At 36.4% G+C, this 27,306-nt stretch overlaps 1 protein-coding gene across 3 annotated transcripts in view; it reads left to right on the top strand.

Annotated features, from left to right (window-relative positions):
* Nucleotides 1-27,306, top strand: part of LOC149842792 (ras-related protein RABA5a-like) — a 34,988-nt gene that overhangs the window by 6,336 nt on the left and 1,346 nt on the right. Inside the window, exon 1 of one of the 3 annotated variants that reach the window (XM_090001582.1) lies at nt 157-320. The exons of the other annotated variants lie outside the window; for them this stretch is intronic. The gene's annotated coding sequence lies outside the window, so the exon portion shown is untranslated. Of the gene's footprint in view, nt 1-156; nt 321-27,306 lie in introns of those variants that run through there. 3 annotated transcript variants of the gene reach the window in all.

Below are 27,306 nucleotides of genomic sequence, written 5' to 3'. Positions count from 1 at the left end.
CTCTTTTGGGAGCTCCCTTTGACCCCCAAAAGCTTGTATAAATAGGGGACTTCTCCCCTACTTCTTTGTATGCTTTTTCAAGCATTTTCAATAATATTCTCTCTCATTATTTTTAAGGATTCTCTCTCATTAGGCATCTTAGACCTGATTGTTCTAAGAGAAAAGTGGCTTCCATTGGAGAAAACTCAAGCAACTCAAATGGAGATAAAAAAGGGATGGAGATATCAAGGACTTCATTGCACAACTTGAAGCATTTCAATAATTTGTGAGGAACAACTCTTCCACACCTACTTTTGGTGTCGCGCTTTCATCAACTCCCGGTATGTCTTCTTAGATTCTTGATTCGGTTGCTTCATTTCATATGACTCAAAATGCATTGCTTTTATCCGAACCAAGCACTAACTTTTTCAAATCTTTTGTTTCTACAGTCGATGGTACATCTTTGGATATTAAGGGAATAAAAACTCTTTGAAACCACTTTAAGCAATAACAAAAAATTCTTTGTTCCAAAAATTAGAATTATTCCAAAACTTAAACCTTTTTTCGGTTTCTCAAATATTCGATTTTGGTTGTAGTGTCTCTTTTTCATCTTTACATTGCTATGTGCAGGATCTTCGGTCTGAGAAGCGGATTAGGCAAGGTCATGAAAGAAGAGACCTATACTATATGAACTTTTTGTTATTACTATCTAAGTCTTTTTGCAATCATATTCAAACAAAAGATGTTGCCACTTGGCACAAAAGACTTGGTCATCCTAATCTTTCTAAGATGTATCTTCTTTTTTTTGAGAAATTTTGTAATTAAAAGGAATTTACATGCAATGATTGTATCCTTAGAAAAATGTATCCTCCTTTTCAACATAACAACTTCATTTCGAAAAGACCTTTTGAGTTAGTGCATTCGGATGCATGGGAACCGGTATCTATCATGTCTAAAGGTAAATATTCATATTATGTTGTCTTTATTAATGATTTTATTAGATATACTTGGGTTTACTTTATCAAAAACAAATCTGATGTTTTTTCTACTTTCAAAGAATTTCATATCCTTATTCAAAATCAATTTCAACATAATATAGCTATCTGTAGATCCGACTCCGGAGGGGAATACATGTTAAAAGAATTTCAAAATTATCTTAAACAAAATGATATTATTCATCAAAGATATTGTCCCAAAACTCTACAATAAAATGACATTACTGAAAGAAAACATAGGCATCTTATTGAAACCACAAGAACTCTTCTCATCTCTAAAAATGTTTCAACAATTTTTTTAGGCCGAAGCCGCTCTTTCCTCAACATATCTTATAAATAGGATGCCATCCTCATATTTAAAAAATGTTTCTCCCTTTGAAAAATTGTTTAAAATATCTCTAGATTACAAAAGATTAAGAATCTTTGGTTGTAAATGTTTTGTTATTTTTCAAGGACAAGACAAACTCACACCAAAGGCTCTTGAATGTGCTTTTATTGGTTATGGTGAAAACAAAAAGGATATAAATGTTATAATGTTAAAAACAACAAGCTTTATGTTTCAAGAAATGTGACTTTTCTTGAAGATCAAAATGGATTTGAACATAAAAAACCCAAGGAGGATGTTGATTATTCTTTTTTATTTGACTTACTTCCTAGAGATGACTCTAAAAAGTCTAATGATACAATTTGTGATAGTGAGATTGTTTGTGATAATCATTCTCATCAAAGAGATGATTCTCCTAGCGAGAATCCTAATGATATTCATGTATATACTCAATGCGAGGGAAATGAGCATCAAAATACTTTTGACATATATTCACAAAATCTTCCTTTGAATGACCAAGTTGAGGAATCCTTACCTTGATGATCCTCTAGAAGCATTAGACCTCTTCAAAAATTTGTATCACATGACTCATTTTCCCCAAATTATAGTTCTTGTCTAATGATGACCCATTTCTATCATACGCCTTCAAACTTTAAAGAAGCTAAGCAATACTCCCATTGGATAGATGTCATGCACCTAAAATTAAAAACACTCAACAAGGCCAATACTTGAAAAATTGTAACTATCCCTTTAAGTAAAAAGGCTATTGGTTGTAGGTGGGTTTATAAAGTAAAAACTAAAAGTGATGGGTCATTAGAAAGATATAAAGCTAGGTTAGTTGCTAAGGGACATGCACAAGAATATAAAATTGATTACGAAGAAATGTTTGCTCCAGTTGCAAGAATGACGAGTGTTAGAACTCTAATAGCCTTAGCATCGATCAAACAATGACCTACCTACCAATTAGATGTCAAGAATGCCTTTTTAAATAGGGATCTTTGTGAAGAAGTTTATATGGATCCTTTGTCGGGTCTTGAATAGAAAAAAGAAAAACACTTAAGCTTAATAAAGCTCTTTATGGTCATAAGCAAGCTCCAAAAGCTTGGTATGCCTGCTTCAGTAAAGTTATTCTTGATAGCGGATTTACTTCTTGTTATACTGACATTGCTCTTTTTGTTAAAAATGTAGGAGACCAAATACCAATCTTACTTTTGTATGTTGATGATATGATTATCACTGATAATGATAAAAGGGGCATTGAGTCTTTTAAAAATGTTCTTAAAAACAATTTTGATATGTTTGACCTTGGATTTCTAAAGTATTTTTTAGGGATTGAAGTTGCATATTCTCTTCGGGGATATATTATTTTCAGAGATATTATTGCCAAGTCTGGCCTAACTAACAGAAAGAAAGTGGAGACTCCATAAATAATCAACGCTAAGACGAGAGTTGATGATAAAACTTCTTTAGAACATCCCACTTCTTATTGTCAATTGATTGGGTCACTAATGTATTTGTCTATTACCCAGTCAGATATTGCTCATGCCGTTCACAGTGTAAGTCAATTCCAAAATGCTCCTACTACTATTTACATGGTTGTTGTCATGCAAATTATCAGATATCTGAAGGAAACAATAATTAATTTCTTAGAGATGTAAGAAACAATGAAAGGTATCATTGTCTTCCACGGAAGCCGAGTATAGGGCGATGACCATAATTATAACTGAACTTGTCTAATTGCGGAGTCTGCCCAAAGATATGGGAGTCATCATCTCTATTCCCTCGAAGTTGTGTTGCGACAACAAAAGTGTTATTTATATTGTTGGCAATGACACCTTACATGAACGAACAAAACACATTGAGATGGACTGTCATTATATTCAAGATGTTTTTTTGCGAGGCACCATTCAACTATCATATGTCACTTCAGAATAAGAGCTCGCATATTTCTTTACCAAAGCTTTGCCACCCCCTGTTTCTACTTTCTCCTAAGCAAACTCTCGGTGCTCTCACCGTCAGTTTGAAGGAGGGTGTTAAAATATATATGGATTATATATATATAAAAAGTATTTATGCATTTTCTTTTATAATGCCCACTAGGTGCAATTTAGTCTTTTTGTTCATATATAAATAGGCATGTCCACTAGGGTCTTTTTTGTAATCATTTATTTTTTATTTATTTGTTTTAGGGGTAATAAAGGGGCCTCCCAAAAGAGTTGATGGGACCCTCCCCAACGGTCACAAATGTGAGTTGTGACCGTTGGAGAGCTCCCAACGTCTCTTTTGGGAGCTCTATTTGAGCCCCAAAAGCTTGTATAAACAGGGGACTTCTCCCTTACTTCTTTGTATGCTTTTTCAAGCATTTTCAATTGTAGAATGAAGATCGATGCACAACCACCTGTGTATATATATAGAGAGAGAGAAAGAAAGAGAGTCGGTTGCACAATAGACAAACTCGTTAACTTGGATTAGGGCTTCTCTCTATATTAAATAGAGAGAGGCTAAAAGGAATAATTACATCTAAGCCCATTAAGAAAACAAAATTTCAAAAACACCTCTAATATAAAAAGACTTAAACTTAAAACCACCTATTCTCAACACTCCCCCTCAAGCTGGAGCATAGATATCAATCATGCTCAGCTTGTCACAACATTTTGAGAAATTTGGCCTAGCAAGAGGCTTTGTAAACATATATGCAACTTGGTCTTCCGATTTTAGATATTTGGTTGTGATATGACCAGCTTGAATCATATCTCTTACATAGTGGCAATCAACCTCAATGTGCTTTGTTCTCTCATGAAAGACATGATTGTTTGCTATATATGTTGCCGCTTTGTTATCGCACATCATGGTCACAGGAGAGGAAACCTTCACCTGAAGATCATGAAGAACAGTGCGAACCCACATCAATTCAGCAACTGTTTGGGCCATAGCTCGATATTCTGATTCTGCACTCGACCTAGAAACCACATTTTGTTTCTTACTTCTCCACGAAATCAAATTGTCTCCCAAAAACACACAGAATCCTGTGGTAGATTTTCTATCTACTACAGATCCAGCATAGTCAGCATCAGAATAGGCTACTATCTCCAGAGTTCCACCTTTCCTGAACAATAACCCCTTTCCAGGAGAGGATTTTAGATATCTGAGAATCATTATGGCTGCATTCCAGTGTACCTCAGTTGGTTTGTCCATAAACTGGCTAACTTTGCTTACTGCTAAAGCAATATCCGGCCTGGTCACAGTTACATATAATAGCTTCCCTACTAGGGAGCGATAGCTTTTGCTATCAACTGGTTTTGACCCTTCTTCAAACAACTGAACTTTATGGTCCATGGGAATATTTGTTGGTTTAGCTCTCAACATGCCCGTTTCTTTTAATAAGTCAAGAACATACTTCCGTTGAGACAAAACCATCCCTTCATGGCTCCTGGCAACTTCTATACTCAGAAAATACCTGAGTGAACCAAGGTCTTTTGTAACAAAGTGTTTTTGAAGATGAGCCTTTGTGGCTTCAATAACTTTCACATCATCTCCTGTAAGAATGATGTCATCCACATATACCACCATAACAACTATGCCAGAGCTAGTTTTCTTTATAAATAGTGTATGATCTGCTGTTGACCTATTAAAGCCAAAACGTGACATCACTTCAAACAACTTTTGAAACCATGCACGAGGACTTTGTTTCAAGCCATAAATCGCCTTTCTCAATCTACACACCTTCTGACACTCCCCCTCAACCTCGAATCCTGGAGGTTGTTGCATGTAAACGGTCTCAGATAGATCCCCATATAGAAATGCATTTTTCCACATCTAATTGGCACAAGCTCCAACCATGCTGAACAACTACTGAGAGAACAAGACGAATAGTACCCATCCGTGCAACAGGAGAAAAAGTTTCAAAGAAGTCAATATCATATGTATGAGTATACCCTTTCGCTACTAATCTGGCCTTGTACCTTTCAATAGAACCATCAAATTTGTACTTTATTGTATATACCCATTTACAACCAACAATGTCAGTATCTGCTGGGGAATCAACTAGATCCCATGTATGCTGAGATACTAAAGCATTCATTTCTTCTTGCATAGCCAGCTTCCAGCGATTATAAAGTTCTGCCTGGTGATAGTTCAGAGGAATAGTTTCAGCAGATAAGGCTGCAATAAAAGACTTCATCTGATTTCCAATTCTGGCATTGGAGACAAAATGAGATATGGGATATAAGGTACATTGTCGTATCCCCTTTCGTAGAGCAATAAGCCTGTTATCATCATCTTGAAGATCACTATTGTCAGTAAAACTTACCTCAGGAGAAGAAGAAGATGAAGGCTCTTGCGGAGGTGGAGCTCTACGCACATATACCAATGGAGGATTATTAAATCTGGAAGAGGATGAAGTTTGGTGCGGTAATGAGGGCACAAATTCCAAAGGAAAAGGAGGTATAGGTAATGGAGAAGACTCAACTGGATCAACCTGCAGCGGGGAACCAGAAATAGAGTAATATGGAGTGGATTCCATGAAAGATACATCCGCACTGACATACTCTCGGCGAGAAATAGGATCATAACATCGATATCCCTTTTGATTTTTGGGATAACCTATAAATATGCATTTTGTAGTTTGAGCAGCTAATTTATCACGGTCAGAACCAAGTTTGTGTACAAAACAAACACATCCAAATATTTTTGGTGAGAGAGAAAAGAGTGGGGCATTAGGTTTTAGGATATGTAATGGAATTTGATCACCAACAGAAGACGAAGGCATGCGGTTGATCAGATAGCAAGCAGTGGTAATCGCATCACCCCAGTATAACGCAGGAACATTGGATTGAATCATAATGGTCCTGGCAACATCAAGCAGGTGCCTATGTTTTCGCTCAACCACCCCATTTTGTTGAGACGAATAAGCACAGGAAGTTTGGGGTTGGATGCCATGATCTTGGTAAAATTATAACAGACCTTTTGATTTAAACTCGAGAGCATTATCAGTGCGAACAATCTTGACAATAGATTCAAATTGAGTTTTTATTTCAAGAATTAGGGATTTGATAATACTTGGAACTTCAGATCGTTCTTTTATTAAAAATACCCACGACAACTTAGAGAAATCATCAACAATAACAAGATAGTAACGACACTGAGTCCTAGTAGGAATCTTACTAGGACCCCATACATCTGCATGAAGAAGTTCAAAAACTTTATTACTAGACTGACTCTGACTCGAAGGGAACGAACTTCGATGATACTTTCTCAACTGACATGCTTCACACTGAAATGATGTGGTGGAAGGAATTTGAGGAAAGACCGAACGAAGCTTTGACAAAGAAGGATGACCAAGACGGCGATGTCACTGAACAGGACTGAATGAGTGTTCCACTACAGCATGAACATTACCCATTGGATGATGTAGGTAGTAGACTCCATTTTCTTCATAGCCTCCACCAATCTTCTTTTCCGTCAGCAAATCCTGAAAATGACAACCCATCGGATCAAATATTACTCTACAGTTTTGTTCTCTTATAAGGCAACTAACAAAGAGTAAACTTTGAGGAAAGTTTGGAGCATGAAGAACATTTTGCAACTGTAATGAGGAGGATATGGAAATATTTCCCTGACCAACGACCGGGGAGGAACTCCCATCGGCTAATGAGACTCCTCGATGAGCATTAATATCCTTTATATATGAGAAAACAAGTGAATTTTCACACAAATGTCTGGATGCACCAGAGTCAATAATCCACTTACTGTCAGTCGGATGAAGATGATTTCCGGTTGAATAGGCAACACCAGCTACAGGAGGAGTGGAACTCAAAGGACGAAGAACTATCAGCTAATCATATTCAGCACGACTGAGGGTGATACTACTGTCACTTGCAGAAATATTTTCCTGTGCCTTTGTTGCCTCGACAATAGTAACATTTGCTTTAGGGGCATATGACTTTGATGAAGAAGAGGTTGGCCGACCATGCTTATCCCAGCAACGATCTTCTAAATGTCCAGATTTTCCACAGAATGTACATTGAAGCTTTCCTCTGCCTCCCATACCACGTCCACGACCTCGTCCTTTGATATTCTGAATATTTCCACGCTCATATCCAGATGAGACAACAAGAGCAGATGACTGAGTCACAGGCTGAGATTGTGGCAGAGAGATCGAAAGTCTACTCAGACGATTGTATGCATCAGCAAGAGTAGGAACATCTGATCCAGTCAACATTTGAACTTTTGCAACAGAAAATTCTGAAGAGAGACCTGTAAGAAAGCGAGCAACCATGGTTTGTTCTTGATGATCCTTTTGCTTTGAGCAACAAAGAGGCCTGTGAGCATTAAGTCTTTCAAACGCAGCTTTGACAGAGGCATAGTATTGGGCCAAGGTCTGATCTCCCTGCTGTAAATTATATATCTCCTGTTCGACTTGCAGGATACGACTCACATTAGTTTCTTGTGAGTATGTATCACGAAGATTGTCCCATATCAGTTTGGCTGTATTATAGTAGATCGATCCATCTGCAATATGGGGTTCGACACTATTCATGATCCATGACATAACTATGTCATTATCTTCATCCCAAGTAACATATTTTCCCAATTTTTCAGGGGGTTCGTCTTCCAACATATTATGTTTTTGACGATGTCCAGATACCGACATCATAAAAGTTCTGGACCACCTGACATAGTTGGTTTCATTCAACCTTACGGAAGAGCCGTACGAGAAGGGGTTGGCAAAAGCCTTATACTCCCCAATATGTTCCATTTTAGAATCACATTTCGAAGTTTCAGCCGTACTGCTCACTTGAACAACAAGTGCTCAAGTAGAATTTTCCAACACTGCAAGGAATCAGACATGCTGTTTCCACAAAAAAAAGGCCACAACCAGCAGAGAATCACTCTTGTTGCTTTCACGACAGAGGGATAACTTAAACTAACATGCCACCACGAAACAAAACTCGACACAGCAGGGAATCACGACCATTGCTGCGCCCAAACACACCACGACCAACGATAATATGCTGTTGCAAAAAAAATTAATCACGACAACTGTTGTTCTCCAAACATATAAGGCACGATAGCCAATAAGTCTTCAGGGCACAGTTAAATAGATCAATCATATCTCAATCACACGCAACAACCCATTAAATAAATCTTGATCACACGCAATCAACACAGGAAATAAATTTCAGCTGCTCTCAAACAGCAGGAGATCACGGTAGGCACGCAATCAGTACAGGAAATGAAATCACGGCAGGCACGCAACAACACAAAAACTTGCTGCATGACCCAAACAACAGGAACAACCAATAGAAAGGCACACAACAACACAGAAATCAAGGCAGGACTGGAACAAAACTCAGCAACATCCAGGAAATCACGACAGAAGATCACGAAAAAAAAATCTCCAAACTGAGGAGCTCAAGGGTTACGACTCCAGGAAATCCTCGCTGGGAGCTCCATCCTTAGATCTGACGACAGATCTGGGTAACATCCCAGATGTGTTATCAGATCTTCCACAACGTGTAACAGCAAACCTGATTTCAAGCAGTCGGGTTTTTTTTTTCGTTGGTGAAGATCAGTCCTCTCGTGATCACGCTCCCAAGATCAAGGGCTCTGATACCATGTAGAATGAAGATCGATGCACAACCACCTGTGTATAGAGAGAGAGAGAAAGAAAGAGAGAGAGTCGGCTGCACAATAGAAAAACTCGTTAACTTGGATTAGGTCTTCTCTCTATATTAAATAGAGAGAGGCTAAAATGAATAATTACATCTAAGCCCATTAAGAAAACAAAATTTCAAAAACACCTCTAATGTAAAAAGACTTAAACTTAAAACCACCTATTCTCAACATCAATAATATTTTCTCTCATTATTTTTAAGGATTTTCTCTAATTGTGTGTGATTTGCTCTTAGGCCTTTGAGGCTGATTGTATTTTTCTCATTAGTGGCTTCTTGTTTGTATACTTCTGCATTTGTCTTTGCAATAGTGTTTCATTACACAAATCACGTTTGATTCCATCTCATGTGATTCCAAATCACATGAGATGCAACCAATGTTGGTTAAATATCAGTAAATATGAATAAATTACAAAATTTTAAAAATCCAAGCTTCCATAACCTCTTTACTTTATATTAGATTTTACATTTCTATTGATTAATTCTACTGACACCATTACTTGTATTAAGTTACAACCTACTGATTTGACTGAATTAAGTGGCTTAAATCATGGTATAGACGGCCAGGTAAATGTTATAAATGTCTGGATTTTATTTAAAACTATGTTTAGTTGGTTAAATTCACAAATATAGTTGTTGAAATATCTCTTCATTTACTAATATTTTCCCTAAAGCATATGGGAACTTCCTAATCATTGGGATCTGCATGGTGTACTATACAGTAGACCATCCAGAACAGAGTTGATCTATGTCATAGTGGACTAGCCGAAATGTATACTAGGAAAACAGTGCCTTGTTTTTTGTGAGTTGAACCTGCTATAATCTCTTCCATTATTTGGTAATACAATGTTCCATTCAGGCATATGTTTCATTTTATTAACTTGTGTATAGCATGTATTGCCATTTTTGCTTTTTGAACATCCATCTTTTAGCACAAATTATCATGCAATGCCAGCACAATGAGGGAACCAAGGTTCATGTCAACTTTCATTATTCTGTTTATGTTGTGATGCTGTATGAGAGCATAAGTATGTTTCCTTTAGTTGCAGCTATGAAACAAGTACACATTGAATGTTTCCCTAAACCGTTGCAGCTTTGGAAATAATTACATATTGACAATAAGCTTTGCCAAAAAATTAGCAGCTCATTGAAACACAATATAGGGTGTGGCTTATGCAACCCCCCCCCCTTTGATCTTGCATGTTTCCCGTGTCAGAGCTATTATTTTCCTCCTAGAACATGGGCCTTCGAAAATTCAAAATAATCCATCATTGTAACATGAATATTTCAAAGAAACAAGAACCTTCAAATAAGAACAAGATGTCCACTAAAAGCCAAAATGGACAAGCACAAAGGGGCCACTATGGGCACACCCACAAAAGCCACAAATAACTCACACAAGAGAAGGCAAATATAAAAAAATAGTATTTTATTATGTTCACAAAGTATGCAAAATGCATACCATAAAAGGAGGGGGTTTCCCCTATTTATACAAGCCAAGAGGCTCCTCACATAGCCGTTGGAGCTAGTCCAACGAAATGGCTTGTCAACCCATGTGTTGACCAACAAAAAAATAGAAAATTCAAAAAGAAAATAAATAAATAAAGAAACAAAAAATAATATATATAACACATATATATACATATATGTACATGCACAATTTTAACACTCTCCCTCAAACTTACAGTAAAATGACTGAAAGTTTACTAAAAAGGAAGTGAAATCTAAGAGCTGAGATAGGTTTGGTAAATAAGTTTGCCAATTAATACTTTGAGGTGACATATGGCAGATCAATGATTTCTTTAAGGTATTCCTCTCGTACATATGACAATTCATTTCAATGTGCTTTGTTCTCTCATAAAACGTATTATTGCTGGCAATATAGATCACACTCTTATTGTCACAACACATCTTTGAAGCTCATTTTATTTGAATTCCCATGTCGGCCAACAATCTTCTTAGTCATACCACCTCCATCGTAATAGTGACCATAACTTGGTGTTCAATTTCCGTTGATGAAAGAGAGACCTTTTGTTGCTTCTTGCACCTCCACGAGATCAGAGATTTACCTAAAAACACATAGAAACCCGTGGTTGAATGTCTATTGTTGGGATCACCTCCTCAGTGTGAAAGGTTTTGAAGAGTCCATGTTTGTACCTTTTTTAAAGCCTCTAATTCTACTTCCATGGCCTTTACCGATTCAGAGTTCTCTCTGGCTGGTTCTACATAGGAGTGAATTACATGCTTTGTATCTGGAAAAAAAGCAATCATATTATACAAAATTGTCTGGGGTTTGATATTCTAGAGGATCTCCTAGTTTACATATCTTCGCTTTCAATCCTTAAATACTTTTCAAGTGCGCATGGAGGTTTTTGAACCCTATGTCTAGTATATTTCACGTGAGTTTCATCATCATGGGATTGTTCTTCAAAGGATACTTCATCCCTTGATTCATCAACATTTTCAAGATCACACTCACAATCATCATCATCATGCTTTGAAACAAAATCAAGTAGAAAAGAGTACTCAATTATGTTTTTCACCATCAAAGAAGTTTTATTTTTCTAATAAAGTCATATTTCTTGAAGTATATAATTTTTTATTTTTAGGATCATAACACTATAAGCTTTTTTGTTATCAACATGTTCAAAAAGGCACAAGGAATGGCCCTAGGCGAAAACTTATCATTTTTGTTGGTTAAGACAAAGCATTTGCAACCAAAGATTCTCAATCTAGAAAATGAGGGGTGGGTTTAAAGATTTTTTCAATAAGAAAGATATTTTGTAATGTTGATGACATTCTATTTATAATGCACAATGGTTAAAGAGGCTTCATCCCAAAAAATCTTAGGTACATGACTCGCAATAAGTTAAGTTCTTGTAGTTTCCAAAAGGTGCGTATGTTTTCTTTCTGCTAAGTCATTTTGTTGTATTGTGTGTGAGCAAAATCTTTAATGTGTAATGCCATGTAAGTAGGGGTGGCAATTTCTGACACGACCCGCCAACCCGCCTCTTAGGCGGGTTCGGGTTGGGCTTAAGCCAACCCGTTTAATAAACGGGTCGACCCGCGTAACCCGTTTATTAAACAGGTCGGGTTCGGGTTGGGGGTATGCCAACCCGCCAACATGTCTGCCAACCCGACCCACCAACCCGACCCGCCAACCCAACCCGACCCGTCAACCCATCAACCCGACCCGTCAACCTGACCCGCGAACCTGAGAACCTGTTTACTCGACCCAACCCATTTATTAAATGGGTTGGCGGGTCGTGTCGGGTTACCCGTTTATTAAACGGGTCGGGTTCGTGTTTGCCACAGCCGACCCGTTTAATAAACGGGTCGGGTTCGGGTTGAGGTATGCTGACCCGCCAACCCGACACGATTGCCACCCCTACATGTAAGTTGAGATATTCTTTAAATTATTTTGATAAAAATTCTCCTCATGAATCGGTACAAAGTATAGAAATGTTATTGCCACTCCTATTTTTGACTAACTTATGAAAGTTTTTGAAAATACAAGAAAACTTCGAATGTATGTTTAAAAAAGTAAATTCAAGTGTATCTAAAGAAGTCATCTACAAAAATCACATAATATGCATATCCACCTTTTGTCATAATTGGTGTCGGACCCCAGACATTCTAATGAACTAACTCAAGTAGTCTAGTAGAAACAAAAGTTTATTCATAAAATTATAATCTTTTCAACTTGCCAAGAATACAATCATGACAAGTAAAATTATCAATGTTAATTTTTTTTTTAAGTTTAGAAAATATGAAACTTTGGATACATTTGGATGTCCTAATCTTCTATGCCATAAGCCTAAATCTAATTTTTGGACATTAAAACAAAATGTATTCTTGGGTATCTCCAAAAAGTTCATGTAGTAGAGGCTTTCTTCTCTATGGGCTTGCCTAATTAGCTTCCCTGACTGACGATCTTATACTCAAAATCATTTGATGAGAATAAGACATTACAACCATGGTCCGATATTTGTGAAACATATAAGAGATTTTAATTCAATTTGCAAATATATCTAATTTTTTGAATTGAAATCTTTTTAGAGTTTTGAAAGGTTTTTCAAGATTCTCTATTCCTTTATTTCAAGAGATGTACCATATCCAGTGAAAACATTAGGCATACTCGAATAGGATATCAAGATTTGGAGTCATGTGAAATGATGCACTAGAATCAAGAAGCCAATAAAACTTATTGGGGTTAGAGTTAGATGAGACCGCGACTCTAGTTGAAGAAGATGTGCCTTTAAGAAGTGGTTGAAGAGTTTCTATCAATTATGACAAGGACTTAGCTATTCCAATAGATGGATCTTGTGAGTTGTTTACGTCCTTAGTCTCTTGTGGTGTTTCAACAATAACCACTTTCTTTTTCTCCTTTCTTTTTAGCTTAAGACACATAGGTTTAATATGTCTCAGTTCATGGCAATAATGACATAATTTTTTTTGTTATATTCATTGCCTTGTCTCCAATGAGGTGGTTTGTATGTGCGAATGTAGGTTCCCGACTTAGATATGGCCAAAACGGATTCTTTATTATTCTTGAGCGAATGCTTCTTCAACCTATGTTTTTCTATATTCAATTCTTCAATTATGTCAACAATAGAAAAAACTTTTCCTCTACGTAAGAGAGCCGATTTGGTGGTTTCAAATTCGGGCCTTAATCCATTTATAAATTGATAGAAGTGCTTCATATCTATTTGATTTTGCCTTAGCTCAATGTCTAAAGGGCAATGCCACTTTGGTTCAAAAAGGGATAATTCTTTCCAAAGTTCGGAAATAACATTGTAGTATTCCCTAATGCTAACTTTCCCTTGAGTCATGGTACGTGATTTATCTTGAAGATTGCACACATGTGCAATATCTTTAAGAGAATACATTTTCTTGAGATAGTCTCATGCATCATTAGCATGATCAAAATTTGTAATGCTAGAACATTTCTTGATGTTTACGCTTTTAATAAGCTAAAACATAATTTTTGCATGTCTCATTCTTCATTCTTTCAATTTTTTTCTCATAGTTCAATATAACTTTGGTTCTTTTTCCATCCAAAAGAGCCACTTTCTTTCTATTCTCCACTTTGGTAAGAGTTAGTTAAGACTCCAGATCAAATCCATCTACTAACCCCCAAAATCCCTTGCCCTCAAATGTGGTACTTCATAATTAAAGATCATGTTACATAGTATAATTAAGTTTGATGGACATGATGGTGACACTTTCCTTATCTTACATGATTACAAATAGGAATATATGAGAGAGATAAAGAATGAGCACGTTCACTTGAGCACCATGAGCACATCACGAATACTTTGAGAAGCGATACACGAGCACCCATACAAAGAGTCAAGTCAATCTTCAAAGAGCGATACACGAACACGAGCACACAAGCATGTGGTTATCAATCACTAACAATTAAGAGCACTATGACTCTAATACCATGTGAAGAAACAAGAACCTTCAAATACGAACAAGATGTCTACCAAAAGCCAAAATGGACAAGAACAAAAAGGGCCACTATGGGCACACGCTGCACACCCATAAAAGCCACAAAGGGCTCACACAGGAGAAGGCAAATATAAAAAAATAATATTTTATTGTGTTCACAAAGTATGCAAAATGCATATCATACACATAGGGTTTTTTCCCTATTTATACAAACCAATAGGCTCCTCATATAGCCGTTGGAGCTGGTCCAATGGCTAGAATTCTAGCCGTTGGACTAGCTCCAACGGCTAGTCAACCCATGTGTTGACCAAAAAAAATGGAAAATCCAAAAATAAATAAATAAAATAATATATATTCAATACATATCCATATATATACATATATGTATATACCATAGTTGTTAAAATATGTAATCTCATATCTCATATGTAATCTCATAGGTAGCTCATGTAATCCCTTGCAATATTTTTCTTTTTTTCCAGTTAGTTTTTAGTTTGATTAGTTCTAGTTAAAACCCAACTAGAACTAACTTAAATCCCCATTTTAGGACCCTCATAGGCTTCACCTTTTTGACTAGTCAAAGGCTTTTTTGACCAAGTCAAAAAGGTGCTCCTCCAAGGGAGCCGTTGGGAGTCCAACTACTCCCTTGAGGCTCCTCTCATTCCCTCTATAAATATGGGGTTATTCCCCTTGTACAGATTATTCTCTTGAGTGTGGGATTTTATCCCAAGTTTAATAAAAGTTTATTTTTTTCTATTTTTGTTGTGAATACCCTCTTTCGGGTATGGTGTATGCTTTGTGTTGATGCTCTCTTTGTGAACCTTTGCGGTTCTTGTAATCTCATTATGAGAACTTGTTGAGAGGTATTTTTTGTGGATTGCATTTTCTTACATGGTATTAGAGCTGTTGGTGGATGTGCATTGGAAAGCGTGTCATTCAAGTATTTCTTCAAGAAAGTGAAGGCTCTTTGAAGAATTGATTGTGTGTAGCCGTGAAAAGCTTGGAAGGCTACCCATTCTTGTTTTCGTAGTAAAAATACTCATTTTTTCTTATTTGTTCCTCTCTTCCCCTTTCCTTCTTAAGATTGTAAAATGGATGACAATGATAATGTCACCATTAAACCCATAAAATTAAACGATTCAAATTATGTAACATGGGCTTCTATCATGAAGCACCTCATTTGGGGAAAATGTCTATAGGGCTTAGTTGATGGAACCGACGAGGAACCTCAACTAACTCTCACCAAAGAAGGAGGTAAAAAAGTACCTCTTTCAGAAGTTGAAAAAAATAAGGCTATGTCCACGTATGAGAAAAAATGGAAAGAATGGAGAATGGGTCATGCCAAGATCATGTCTTGGCTAATCTCTAGTGTGGATATAAAGAAGTGTTCAAGTCTCGCAAAATTTGAACATGCCAATGATGCATGGGAGTATCTTAAGAGAATGTATTCTCTTAAAGACATTGCTCACATTTGTAACTTGCAAGAAAAAGTTCGGAATATGGTTCAAGGAGAGAAGAGTATTAGGGAGTACTATAATAGCCTATCCGAGCTATGGGAAGAATTGGCTCTTCTTGAACCAAAGTGACATTGCCCACAAGATATTGAGCTTCGCCAAAATCAAGTAAATGTGAAGCATTTCTTTCAATTTATCAATGGGTTGAGACCCGAATTTGAAACAACCAAGTCCGCTCTTCTACATCGGGGAAAGATTCCCTCTATTGAAGATACAATTGAAGAGTTAAGTATGGAAGAAAATGGACTCAAGAAGCGAGTCACCAAGAGTGATGATGATACAGTTCTAGCTGTATGAAGACCAGACAATCACATTCACACTTACAAACCGCCACATATTGGAAGGACAAATAATGAAAGACAAGGAGGCGATTTTGAAAGAAGAAAAGTTATTTGTTATTACTGTCATGAACCAGGACACGTTAAAACTTACTGTCCAAAGTTGAAAAAACCTTATGAGAAGAAGGTAGCTACTGTGGAATCAACGAAAGAATCAAATGAGACGCCCATTGAAAACATGTCTCTAACTCAGCTAGTAGAGGCACTACAACCTCTTCTCAAAGGAGCTTCTTCCTCTGCCGGAGCCGCCGTTTATTCTGTTGGCATCTCTGATCCAGGTAAACCTCTATGGCTTCTTGACTCTGGTGCTTCGTTTCACATGACACCAAACATAAAATTGCTTTCTCAATGTAATAACTCAAGTGGATCTAATGTTTTTACTGCGGATAGAACAACTCTTGAAATTAAAGGAATAGGGAATTTTGAAAATAGTTCTCAAAACTCAAAAGGATTTTGTGTTTCAAAAATTAGATACATTCCTAAACTAAATTTAAATCTCTTATCTGTATCTCAGCTAACTGACCATGGGTGTAATGTTTCATTCTCTTCTCATGCTTGTTGGGTACAGGATCACCAGTAAGGGAAGCTGATTGGGGAAGGCCATAGAGAAGGAGGATTGTACTACATGGATTTTTTGGAAATACCCAAGAATACAGTAATGTTAAAAAATTAAGCTTGGATCTTTTGCACCAAAGATTTGGTCATCCTTGTATGTCCAAGCTTCAGTTCTTTCCAAACATGGAAATTTTTTGTAATCTTGAAACTTTTAAATGTGAAAAATGTATTATTAGAAAAATGAAAAAATTACCTTTTCATGAAAGAACCTTTGTCTCTACTCGACCACTTGAATTAATACATTCTGATGTTTGGGGTCCTGCACCAGTTGTGTCAAAGGGTGGTTTTTTGTATTATGTAATTTTTGTAGATGACTTTACACGATATACTTGGATTTATTTTCTTAAGCATAAGTCTGAAGTGTTTTCATTTTTTCAAATATTTCACAATATGGTCAAAAACCAATTTAAAAACGATATTTCAATATTTTGTACTGATTCAGCGGAAGAATTCTTGTCGACTGAATTTAAGGAATATTTGAACTCATATGGGATTTCACATAAAAAATCTTGTCCCTATACTCCTCAACAAAACAGGTTAGCGGAAAGAAAGCACAGACACATTATAAAAACATCTAGAACTCTTCTCTTCACACATCAAGTCCCTAAAGTCATTTGGGCCGAAGCTATTTTAACTGCAGTTTATCTTATTAATAGAACGCCCTCATCTTTAATAAATAATACCTCTCCCACTGAAAAACTTTATAAACAAACTCCAGATTATTCTAGACTAAGGGTATTTGAGTGCAAATGTTTTGTTTTTACAGATAAGAATGACAAATTTTCTTCCCGTGCTATTCCCTGTGCTTTTTTAGGATATGCTAGTCATCAAAAGGGCTACAGGTGTTTCGATCCTAAAAACAACAAATTATATGTTTCAAGGAATGTGTCTTTTCTAGAAAATGAAAGCCTTTTTGAAAATATAAAGTCTACTGAAAATAGATGAGCATTCCTTCTTATTGGATTTAGTTCCAAAGAATAGTGAAAGAGAAATTGATCTGGATGATCAGACGAATATGATTCTGATCCAATTAACGACAGTCAGGATTGTATTCAATACTCTAGGTGAGGAAACTTAGAAAGATAGTATGCCCTGGACAAATACACAAGGAAACAAGAAGTTGCTTCTTCTAGAAAATTCACTAGGATCTCGAAAGTTCCTGAAAACTTTGTGTCTTACGAGTCTTTTTCATCAAAACATAAAGCCTTTATTGCCCTAATTCATTCCTATGTAGAACCCCCCAGTTATGATATAGCCAAGGATCAACCAGAATGGGTCGAAGCTATGAAAGTCGAATTAGAAGCCTTAGAAAAGGCAAACACTTGGACCATCCAAGATCATCCTCCAAACAACAAGAAACCTATTGGTTGTCGCTAGGTATACAATGTAAAAACTAAGAGTGATGGCACTCTTGAAAGATTTAAGGCCAAATTAGTGGCAAAGGGTTATTCCCAATCATCCTTCTACTCTATGTTGACGACATGATCATCATCGGAAGTGATAAAAAGGGAGTTTATGATATTAAAAAAATTCTCAAAACACACTTTGAAATGAGTGATTTGGGTTTCTTGAAATACTTTCTTGCTATAGAAGTTGCATACTCACCTAGGGGATACTTGCTAACTCAATCTAAGTTTGCATTGGATATTGTTGTCAGGTCAGGTATTTCAGATGAAAGACACATTGATACTCCTGAAATTGCGAATGTCAAGATGAAGATTGATGATGGATAACCACTTTAGAATCCAACTCCATATAGACAACTTGTCGGGGCTCTATCATATTTGTCCATCACAAGACCTGACATTGCACATGCCGTTCATACAACCAGTCAATTTCAGCATGCCCCAACTTCTGTTCATATGGGCGCAATTTTGCGCATTATTAGATACATTAAAAATTCTATTTCTCAAGGTTTATTTTTATCTGTTTCTTTTAATTTAGAATTGCTTGCTTATACTAATGCAGATTGGGGTGGTGATCCAAATGACCGCTACTCAACTACAAGTTTTTGTGTCTTCTTGGGAGAATCCTTGGTGTCATGGCGATGCAAGAAGCAACAAAATGTCTCCCTCTCATCAACAGAAGCTGAATATAGGGCAATGGCCACAACCACTATAGAATTAGTCTGGCTTCAACGTCTCCTTTTTGATATGAGAGTTGAAAGTTCAAAAGTATCAAATCTGTGTTGTGACAACAAGAGTTCTATCTACATTACAAGCAATTAGACATTTCACGAATGCGCCAAGCATATAGAAATGGGCTGTCATTATGTTCGAGAGGAATTTTTGCGCGACACCATCAATCTTCCCTATGTTGCTTTAGAATATCAGTTGGCCGATTTTTTTCACCAAGCCTCTCGCTGCTCCTAGATTTCACTTTCTCTTAGGCAAACTTTCGGTTATCCAACCGTAAGTTTGAGGGCGAGTGTTAAAATATGTAATCTCATATCTCATATGTAATCTCATAGGCAACTCATGTATCTCATATGTAATCTCATAGGTAGCTCATGTAATCCCTTGCAATATGTTTCTTTTTTTCCAGTTAGTTTTTAGTTTGATTAGTTCTAGTTAAAACCCAACTATAACTAACTTAAATCCCCATTTTAGGACCCTCATAGGCTTCACCTTTTTGACTAGTCAAAAAGGCTTTTTTGACCAAGTCAAAAAGGTGCTCCTCCAAGGGAGCCGTTGGGAGTCCAACTACTCCCTTGAGGCTCCTCTCATTCCCTCTATAAATATGGGGTTATTCCCCTTGTACAGATTATTCTCTTGAGTGTGGGATTTTATCCCAAGTTTAATAACAGTTTATTTTTTCTATTTTTTGTTGTGAATACCCTCTTCCGGGTATGGTGTATGTGTTAAATTATGTACCTTATCACCTAATGTAATATATATATATATTTTATATATATAAGGTAATACATATATATATTAATATATATGTATATGTATCTACTTATTATATATATAAAATATATATATTTCTTCTTATTTAGTCGTAGGGGTAGTTTTGTCTTTTCCTTCATTTTACGCACATTCACTTTTTTGAATGTGTTTGTAATTTCTTTTTAGTTTTTCTTTTTCTTTATTTTTCTTTTTATTTTTTTTGTACTTAAAGGAACCTTGGGGGGCCCACTCAAATAGACGTTGGGCCCCTCCAACGGTCACATTTGTGACCGTTGGAGGGGCTCCAACGTCTATGAGTGGAGCCCCTCCAAGGCTCCTTTTTGAGTGGTTATAAATAGGGGCTCTCCCCTTGTATTCTTTTATGGCTTTGTGTCAAAGCCCAAGTTCTCAATAAATCGATTCCATTGTTTTTATGCCTTTGTGCATTTGTGAGGTATTTGTGGGTTGTGCTTTTTGTGCACAAGTGTTCTAAAGTGTTCTTATTGTGCTTTCCTGGTGGGTTTAATATCAAGAATATTAAGGTCTTGATATTAGTATCTTATTGAAGATACTTTCACATGGTATCAGAGCCTCGTTGGAAGAAAGAGGATCGTGCATTTCGTCTCTTGTGAAGCACCTCGAAAATCGTGCCCTCAAGCTAGTGAAGTTTTTGAGTGAAGCATTTACTTCGGGCAATATTTTAGAAGCAACTTTTGTCAAGAAAAGGTTGAAAATCCGTTAAGGTACGCATTATTTTCCATCTTCTCTTCTCTCTAATGGGTGAAAAAGACTCCCATTTCTCCCTTGGGTTTAAACTTAGCGGTTCGAACTACCATGTTTGGGCCGGCAATATGGAAGCCCATATCAAAGGGAAAGGCCTTTGGGGTTACGTTCAAGGCTCCATATCGGAACCCGAACCCAAGCTTTCTACTATAGAGAAAGGGGAAATTAAGATTCTTGAAGGAGAAGATAGACAAAAGGCATGATGAGTGGGAAATGAAGAACTTCAAAATTTTATCTTGGATTTTTTCGTCCGTAGAAACCAAGATCAATGCCAACATCATTAAATTTAAAAGGGCCTCCAAAGCTTGGTTATACCTTGAAAAAATGTATACTTCAAGGGACCTGTCTCACAAATACTATCTCCAAAAGAAAGCCTTGACTCTTCAACAAAATGATTTATCTATTCGGGAATATTTTGCCGAATTGTCATCTATTTGGGACGAGCTTGCCATGCTCGAACCAAAATGGAGCGGAGAAGCTATTGAATTAAGGCACTAACAACTAGAGGAAGATCGATTTTTCAACTTCCTAAATGGTCTTAGACCCGAATTTGAGCAAATTCAGTCCTCTCTTCTATCGGCTTTCACCTCCCCATCTATTGAAGATGTCATCACCAAGCTAAGTGGTGAGGAAACACGTATGGGGATTTGTAAAAATAACCCAAGCATCCTTGCTACACCTTCTCAAAATGACTATGAAGTGGTTAATGCCGTATCAAGACCCGAAAATAATTTGAAGACCTACAAACCGCCCCATTTCAAAAATCAAGGGCAAAATGATCGATATGGCAAGAGAGATTATAGCAAATTAACTTGCCATTTTTGTAAAGAACCGGGACATATCAAACCCAATTGTCCCAAATGGAAGAAATTTCTTGCCGCGGCTTTAGCATCCCAATCGGAGGAACGGCCTTCAACTTCAAATGAACCTCTTTCGCTTCATCAAATTGTGGATGCTCTTCAACCTCTTCTCAAAGGAGGCATTTCTGGAGCCGTTATGTCATCCTCTTCCTCTCTTGGTAAGACATCTTGGTTACTTGATTCCGGTGCTTCGTTCCATATGACTCCAAACCATTGCTTTCTTTCTGATTATTCTAAAAATGGTCTTCCATCCTTTGTCTCAACGGCGGATGGAACCCCTCTTGAAATTAAAGGAATGGGCAATTTTGAAAAAGAAGACTTCTTTATCCCAAAAATTCGTCTTATACCAAAAGTAAACTTAAATTTACTTTCCGTTTCTCAACTCTCGGACTGTGGTTGCGATATAAAATTCTCTTCTAATAAATGTTGGATACAAGATCGCCAGTCCGGGAAATTGATTGGGGAAGGCTCTAGGAGAGGAGACCTCTACTATGTTGATTTTCTTAAAATTCCCAAGAATCAATTTTGTAATGTTGCTCAAAACAAAGATATTCATGTATGGCATAAGAGATTGGGTCATCCCAACATTGTTAAAATCTCTTATTTGCCTTTTATTAAGCATCTTTATAATGAAAATTTTGTTTGTAATGAATGTATTCTTGGAAAAATGAGAAGTCTTCTCTTTCCTCAAAGATCCATGTTTACAACAAAACCTTTTGAAATTGTACACTCCGATGTATGGGGTCCGGCTCCGGTAATATCCAAGGGAGGTTTCTCTTACTATGTTATCTTTGTGGACGATTTCACTAGGTTTAGTTAGATATATTTTCTTAAACATAAACATGAAGTTTTTTCAACTTTTAAAACATTTCATATGATGGTTTTAAATCAATTCAATGGAATTTAAAAAATTTTTAGAACCGATTCGAGTGGTGAATACCTTTCCAATGAATTCAAAAGCTATCTTGAAAACTATGGAATTCTTCATCAGAAGTCTTGTCCTAAAACTCCCCAACAAAATGGGTTGGCTGAACGAAAACATAGGCATATTATTGAAACCACACGAACTTTGCTCATTTCCCAAAATATTCCAAAAAAACTTTGGGCAGAGGCCGCTCTTACTTCTGTCTATCTCATAAATAGACTTCCATCTAAAAACTTGAACAAAATTTCCCCATTTGAAAAATTATATGAAAAAGAACCTGATTATAGCAGGTTAAGGGTTTTTGGATGTAAATGTTTTGTCCTTACTGATAAAAATGACGAACTCTCTCCTAAGGCCATTCCTTGTGCCTTTCTTGGTTATTCTGAAACTCATAAAGGTTTTCGCTGTTATGATGTTAAGAGTGATAAACTATATGTTTCCAGAAATGTGAGTTTTTTGGAAAATGTTAGTGGTTTCGAAAAACTTGAAACCAATGACGAGAATATAAACTATTCTTTTCTGATTGATTTATTAACTGAAGATGATGATACTAGTGATGATGAAACAAATCAAAATGACTTGAATAATAATGAAACTCATTCTGATCAACATATCAATGAAGAACATAGAGATCCTATAACCTACTCTCATAGAGATAGGAATACTTTTAGAAGTGCTCTCGAAAGATATGATAGTGAGTCTACCCCTTCAAGTGAAGGAAATCTTTGTAGGACCGAAAGATCAAGAAGACCCCCTTCTAGGTTCATCTCATATGAGTCCTTTTCACCAAAATATAGAGCCTGTCTAAGCTCCATTCACTCATACATAGAACCTAGGGATTTCGAGGAAGCACGAACATGTCCAAAATGGATAGTCGCTATGAATAATGAACTTGAAGCCCTTAAGAAAGCAAAGACCTGGGAGTTTCAAGACCTTCCTAAAGACAAGAAAGCAATAGGGTGTAGATGGGTATTTAAAGTCAAAACTAAGAGTGATGGGTCTCTTGAGAGGTATAAGGCTCGCTTAGTTGCAAAGGGATATGGTCAAAAATATGGGATTGATTATGAGGAGACTTTTGCCCCCGTTGCTCGTATGGTCACTGTCCGATGTCTTATAACTGTTGCTTCAATTAATAAATGAAACATCTATCAGATGGATGTTAAGAATGCGTTTTTAAACGGAGATCTAAACGAAGAAGTATATATGGATGCTCCTCCTGGAATGGAGTATCTTAAGGGAAAAGTGTTTCGTCTTCGGAAAGCACTTTATGGTTTGAAACAAGCTCCCAAGGCTTGGTATGATAGGTTTAACTCCGTAATGTTAGAAAATGATTTCTCATCCTGCTTTACTGATACTGCTTTGTTTGTTAGAAAATCTAATGCAGGAATTGTTATTCTACTACTTTATGTGGACGACATGCTTATAACTGGGAGCGATTCTAAAGGGATTAAAAGCATAAAATCCATTTTAAAGGATAAGTTTGAAATGTCTGACTTAGGCTTCCTAACTTACTTTTTGGGTATTGAGGTAGCTTACTCTCATAGAGGATATTTTTTGTCTCAAACTAAGCTTGCATCTGAGATTGTTGACAGGTCAGGCATTACAGATGATAAAATTTGTGAAACTCCTGCTATAGTAGGAGCTAAAATGAAGATTGATGATGGTGTTCCTCTCTCTGATCCTACTCTCTACAGGCAACTAGTAGGATCGTTGATGTATCTAAGTATCACCAGACCAGATATCTCGCATGCAGTGCATACGGCAAGTCAGTTTAAGCATGCACCAACTTCTGTTCACATGGGTGCTATCTTACGTGTCGTAAGATACCTAAAACACACTATTAATAAGGGAGTTTTTTTGTCTTCTTCTTCTAAGTTGAGATTAATTGCTTATACTGACTCTGATTGGGGAGGTAACCCAAATAACCGTCACTCCACCACTGGTTTTTGTGTATTCTTAGGAGACTCATTAATCTCATGGAGATGTAAGAAGCAACAAAAGGTGTCTCTATCCTCAACTGAAGCAGAATATCGTGCCATGGCGACTACTACCATGGAAATCGTTTGGATTCATCAGTTGTTGGAAGACATGGGGATCACTATTGAAGGGCCTACCAAGCTTTGCTGTGACAACAAAAGTGCGATTTATATTGCTAAAAATCACACATTTCATGAGCGGACCAAACACATAAAGATGGATTGTCACTACGTTCGGGAGGCGTACCTCAAAGGAATCATTGACCTTCCATATGTCACGTCCGAATATCAATTGGCGGATTTCTTCACCAAAGCCTTGTGTGCTCCGCGTTTCAACTTTCTTCTTAGCAAACTCTCGGTCATCCTGCCCTAAGTTTGAGGGGGGGTGTTAAATTATGTACCTTATCACCTAATGTAATATATATATATTTTATATATATATAAGGTAATACATATACATATATTAATATATATGTATATGTATCTACTTATTATATATATATAAAATATATATATTTCTTCTTATTTAGTCGTAGGGGTAGTTTTGTCTTTTCCTTCATTTTACGCACATTCACTTTTTTGAATGTGTTTGTAATTTCTTTTTAGTTTTTCTTTTTCTTTATTTTTCTTTTTATTTTTTTTGTACTTAAAGGAACCTTGGGGGGCCCACTCAAATAGACGTTGGGCCCCTCCAACGGTCACATTTGTGACCGTTGGAGGGGCTCCAACGTCTATGAGTGGAGCCCCTCCAAGGCTCCTTTTTGAGTGGTTATAAATAGGGGCTCTCCCCTTGTATTCTTTTATGGCTTTGTGTCAAAGCCCAAGTTCTCAATAAATCGATTCCATTGTTTTTATGCCTTTGTGCATTTGTGAGGTATTTGTGGGTTGTGCTTTTTGTGCACAAGTGTTCTAAAGTGTTCTTATTGTGCTTTCCTGGTGGGTTTAATATCAAGAATATTAAGGTCTTGATATTAGTATCTTATTGAAGATACTTTCACAGTATGCTTTGTGTTGATGCTCTTTTTGTGAACCTTTGCGGTTTTTGTAATCTCATTGTGAGAACTTGTTGAGAGGTATTTTTTGTGGATTGCATTTTCTTACAATAGTCACCTATATCATTAAAGGTAATTTCTCAGTGAGGATATTTTTTGGAGAGATTTTCAAAAGTTGATAAATCTCAGGAATATCTCGTGAGTTAAAAAATTGGAACAAATATAAATAACATAAAAAAAGATAAGAAAATAATAAGTTTTGCATTATTTTTCTTTCAAAAGTATAAAAAACATGTTTTAAAATATAAAAAAAACAAAAAAATAGGAAATGCAAACTTAAAATAAAAAAGAGTTTTTCCCCAAAAATATTGCGATATTATCGCTATAATATCGCGATATTTTGTCTTCTGGCAATATTTTGAAAATAGCGGAAGATATTACCTTTAATATCGGCTACCTTAAAATATCGGTATTTCACGCGATATTTTCAAAATATCGCAATGGTATATACATATACATACATATTATGTATACATATAGATACATATATATACACCATATATGTACATGTACAATTTTAACATCTACCAGCCTCCCATGCATGTGTCATACCCCCATTGGTGCTTGGGTACTTGGATATGGGTCATCTAAGTTTCATGCTGGTCTTGACCTATATCCATTTTATGATCCAGTAAAGGTGAAGTCAGTACTTGGGATCAAAAGCATCCAATGTTAATTATATATTTTTTATTGTTAAATTATAGTTATTTATATATCTGTAACATGTTTTAAACTTTTAGATCATATTTACAGTCTGCAACTTCATATGTAGAGCAGTTTGTAAAATATAGCTGAGGGCCCAGGATCGAATGCTTTTAAAAAAAAATGTGTGTAACAGTGTTATCAAAAATGCGCCTTGAGGCGCAAAAGGCGCGGCCCTCTGTGCCTCAAGGCACCAGCCTGAGGCGTGAGGTGCAAATAGAAGAAGTTTTTGGTTCAGTTGGAATTTTTCGTTTCTTAATTACTTTTATATGTTATATTTAATTAGTTTCTTTACTTTTTATATGTTAATCTCATATATTTTAAGGACATTATATTTTTCAATTATATAATTAGTTTTCCAATTATGTAATCAGTTTCTTTGTTACTTTTATATGTTAATCTCATATTTTTTAGTACTTATTTGAGATTTTCTATTTTTTATTGGTTGTTACTTCATCAATAAATAATTTCTTTCTTTATTTCTATTTTTAGATATTTTTTAAAGTTAAAAAAAAATTGAGGCTTACGCTTTACGCCTCGCCTCATTTTTTGGTGGAGCGCCGCACTACGCCTCAACGCTTTTCACAACACTCGTGTGTAACTGTCCCCTGTACCCTTTCTTTTAGAAATTCCCCGGTCATAGTACTTTGTACCTATGCTCGTACCTATGTAACATGGTATATCTAATAAATACAGAGTTGAGGATTATAGTCTGATCTTGAAATTAAATCATGTGCTTATTACATACTTTTTTTTGTTGTATTGATTTTGTTATGTAGCTTTGTTGTTTTTACTTTATGTTATATTTGCTTTCTTATGATTGTTCATGATGTCGCACGAAGGTGTGTCAATGAATGCTCTGAATTTATGGAAGAAGAAAACCAGAAACTGTTAGGGTGCATTTGTGTGCCATGGAAAGCCCGCTTTCCATGGAAACACACAACTGTCGATGTGTTTCTGTGGGGCCCACCACGGCAACACAAACATCAGGCTCCCTTTCCTCGTTCGAAATCAATGCTGGACCCCTCTTTCAGTGGAAACATTTTCCGTTGGGGAGGAGGGGGCCCGCGCGGCACCTCCTTCTGCGACATGCAAACTCCCCCTTAAAGTGCTTGAAAAAACAACTCTCTCTCTTCCTCTCCCCCCCCACCCCACCCCACATGCACACACCCATTTGCACACATATATTTGTACATATGGATGTATCAAAATTTTAACTTCAGTCTG

Source organism: Nuphar pumila, chromosome 3 (genome assembly GCF_984573655.1).
Source record: "Nuphar pumila chromosome 3, dmNupPumi1.hap1.1, whole genome shotgun sequence".
In the NCBI taxonomy this organism is placed as follows: Eukaryota; Viridiplantae; Streptophyta; class Magnoliopsida; order Nymphaeales; family Nymphaeaceae; genus Nuphar; species Nuphar pumila.
Note: the sequence above shows the minus strand (reverse complement) of the source record. Positions and strands in the feature narration are given on the sequence as shown.